The 3742-nt window shown below is 44.0% G+C and overlaps 1 pseudogene; it reads left to right on the top strand.

Moving 5' to 3' along the window:
- The first annotated feature begins 1972 nt into the window (after positions 1 to 1972).
- LOC126261153 (5S ribosomal RNA) lies at positions 1973 to 2090 on the top strand (annotated as a pseudogene).
- The last annotated feature ends 1652 nt before the right edge of the window (positions 2091 to 3742 follow it).

The raw sequence follows: 3742 nt of genomic DNA, 5'->3' as shown, positions 1-3742 counted from the left end.
TTACGAGGGAAATCCTGGTGTCACAGCAAGGCACCACACTTGGTAAGTTGAAGGCTTCGAATCGGCCCCGGTCCGTCAGTACACATCCGACCTGCGAGTCGTCAGTGTCTACGCTAGCAGACCGAGCGCCGCCACTCGGCTGGTCTTACGAGACAAGCTAGCGCACTGGCCAGTTCTACAGCCGACTTTAATAGAAATGGTTCACTTGTTAGAGCTTCAGAGATCTCATTTGCAGAGACGCTAGTTAGCACAACCTTCAGCTAAGTCAGTAGCTACGACCTAGCCAGGCGCCGCATACAGTTTATGCATTGACAATTGATCTATATGTGTGAAACAATTGGAATTGTAAAGAAGTATTTTCAGTTCAGTCTATAACGGCACTTGTAAATATTATTGTAGAAAGTCAAGATCGACGTTCACCGCTGATGTTGAATTAAAGCTAAGCATTTAATTGTATTCCTGTCTACTATCTTTCTAATCACATAAGATGTTCCAGATACATCTCGTCAAGTATAGTTCATTGATCCTCACGTCAGCCTACGTGATCAACGCGTGCAGTTAATGGCCACACCTCGTGATCGGACCAAGCGTCAAATTGCGTGGCTGAGCCGGGTCACCCTTTTTCCATGAGGCCCATAGTGCCGCCTCATATATAACAGAAATATCCTGAAATGGGCTATGCAAAAAATTCTATGCCGATACTTACATCTTATGCCATCCCATATTAAAGTGTAGACATGTTACTATCTTTTCAACAATTCCTAACTTACACATATACACTATATACTGAACATAATTCGTTAAATATTCATCTGCTGCAAACATTTGTGTAATTTCGATTTGTTTCTTATTAGCTACAAGTTCAGAAACTGCCGCCGAGTGCGGGCGGGCATTATTTTGCTGAAATGTAAGCCCAAGATTGTTTGCCACGAATGGCAACAAAACAGGCGTACGAAACTACTGACCTACCACTGTACTGTAAGGGTGCCGCATATGACAACCGGAGGGGTCCTGCTATGAAAAGAAATGGCGCTCTTGGCTGTCAGGCCCTATGGCAGGCGACAGTCAGGTTCGTATCCCACAGCAGTCCAGGGCGGCTCCAGATGCGTCTTCGCTGATCATCGTGGCTCAGTTTGAAGCGGGGCTCATCAATAGAAACAATTTAGTCAAGGAGATTCCAGGCCGAAGACGTGTCTGGAGACGCCGTTGACAGCGATTGGATACCAACCCAACTGGCGCTCACCATATGGCCCCACAACCAGGAGTGATGGTCTGGGGTGCCATTTCTTTTCACAGCAGGACCCCTTTGCTTATCATCCGCAGCACGCTTAAAACACAGCGGTACGTCGACGAAATTCTACTCCTCATTTTGTTTCCCTTCATGGCAGGGCATCCTGGGCTTATATTTCGGCAGGATAGTGCCCTACCCCACACGGCCTGGAGTTTTTACTGCCTGTCTTCGTGCTTACCAGATACCAACTTAGCCAGCAAGATCGCCGAATCTCTCTCCAGTTGTGGACGTGTGGAGAATTTTGGGCTGGTCCCTCCAACCGACTTGTGATTTTGACAATCTAACGCTCCGGTTGGATGGAATTAGGCACGATGTCCATCACGAGGACATCCAACAATTCTGTCAATTAGTGCCAAGCTGAATAACTGCTGATATAAGGGCCAGATGTGTACCAACTTGTTACTAACTTGTTCAATTTGTGAAGCTCATTCTCTTGAATAAATGTTATAATTTTTGTTAAATTGTAATCATTTGTTTGTCTGTACATGTACATCACCTCTATTGTTTTCCGTCCGATTTGGATAATTCCTTCGTGGTGCGTCTGTATTTTCCTTTTTCCTTAATCTTAGTGTCTTTTAGTTAAAGCTTGAGTATGTTTGACCATAGCTCAAGGTATATTTCTGTATATAACATTCTGTCTCCGAATGATGCAGACAATACCCGAGGTTATAGAGGCTCAAAGGCAACGGCCTTGCCGCAGTGGATACACCGGTTCCCGTCAGATCACCGAAGTTAAGCACCGTCGGGCGTGACCGGCACTTGGATGGGTGACCATTCGGGCCGCCATGAACTGTTGCCATTTTTCGGGGTTCACTTAGCCTCTCGATGAAAACTGAGGGGCTACTCGACCGAGTAGTAGCGGCTCCAGTCAAAGAAAACAACCATAACGACCGGGAGAGAAGTGTGCCGACCACACGCACCTCCTACCCACGTTCCCAGCTGAGGATGACACGGCGGCCGGATGGTTCCAATGGGCAACTTATGGCCTGAAGGCGGAGTGATAGAGACTCAAACAGAAAACTTAAACTCACCACGCAGAAGTTTTTTTTACATATCGACGCAGTGCTCGTGTCGTAACGTCTTCAGACCACTGTTAATGATCGCAGTGGCGCACGCAAGTGTCCTACGCAGTTTATAGTGCGGAAAATTCAGCTAACTACCTTTTTTTATAAATTAAAAAAAATGTACCAGTAAAGTTTTGAATGCTGGGCTGGATTAACTAGTGAAATCTTCAGCATCAGATGGAGATGCTAAGGTAGCGCTCGCATGCCAATGAAGAATGATAATGGGCTAGAGCCATTACTGCCCAGAAAGACACTTTAGGTCGAAGTATCTAATGAGTGTTTAACTCTCAATCTCAGGCTTATAGAGACGAGAGTGACCCTACGCTTTCAGTACGTAGTGGAGTCCTAGTCTGGATCACCAGAAGACGCTTCGTGCAGCTAGTTTCCTGTAACTCAGTTGTCCATTCTATTAATTTAACTAAGGGGACGATTAAACGTAGGTGAGGAAAGAACTAAGACAGTAAAAACTAGGTGAAGGAGTCGAGGACAGTTTAAAGAAAATGTAAATAATAGGGAATGTTATTGTAAAGTAATTTACAACTATTAACTTTCAAATGACAACGTATGTCAACTGTAATTTCATTAAATGGAAATTGATCTGAAATGCGTTCAGTGGTCGGTTGAATCTGGGGAGATGTAGTGACCGTGTGTTACAGCAGCATCTGGCGAAATCTTTGTCTTATGCATTTTGACAAGATTCATTATGTTTCAAAGTAGTCATAGATTTCTCCTGCAATTTTTAAAAAAAAGTACTCGGTCTGTTTCTCACATAACTAGCGATCATCAGGATAGTATGTGACACTTTCGAAGACCCGGTCGCCAGCTGTTAATGCACCCAAAGTCATCTCTCCTCACGGAGTGCGCATGTATTGTCCTCAGACATTGCACACAGTATTAAAATTTCAACTATTCATTTTCTGTTGGTGATGTGAGGAACAGCTGATAGCTTTTGCTTATAGGTAAGTAACGCAGTGATTATCGTGATACTCTTAAGCTGCAAATTTACAAATCAACAGAGGTCCATGTCAATCGCAAGTAACAAATTCCCTTTTACGTACAGCATACTGGAATGATTTACTTTTTATTTTTAACTGCTGCGAAGTTAGAGTAGGACATAAATCATATCTGAATTGGAAGTGAAGGTCGATTTTGAGGAGTGATGTATATAGGCTTCCAAGAGGCATATATATGGTCCTTTTTTCATACACAGCTGTTATGGTCGCTTGAGAAACATTTAGTCACTTGACGTCCAGCAATTGAACTTTACTGACGCGTTTCGAGTAAACTATTCTTTAGAATATCTACATCTACATCTATACTCCGCGAGCCACCTTACGGTGTGTGGCGGAGGGTACTTATTGTACCACTATCTGATCCCCCCTTCCCT

This window comes from Schistocerca nitens, chromosome 5, assembly GCF_023898315.1.
Source record: "Schistocerca nitens isolate TAMUIC-IGC-003100 chromosome 5, iqSchNite1.1, whole genome shotgun sequence".
NCBI lineage: Eukaryota > Metazoa > Arthropoda > Insecta > Orthoptera > Acrididae > Schistocerca > Schistocerca nitens.
The sequence above is the reverse complement of the archived record's forward strand: the minus strand, read 5'-3'. Positions and strand labels throughout refer to the sequence as shown.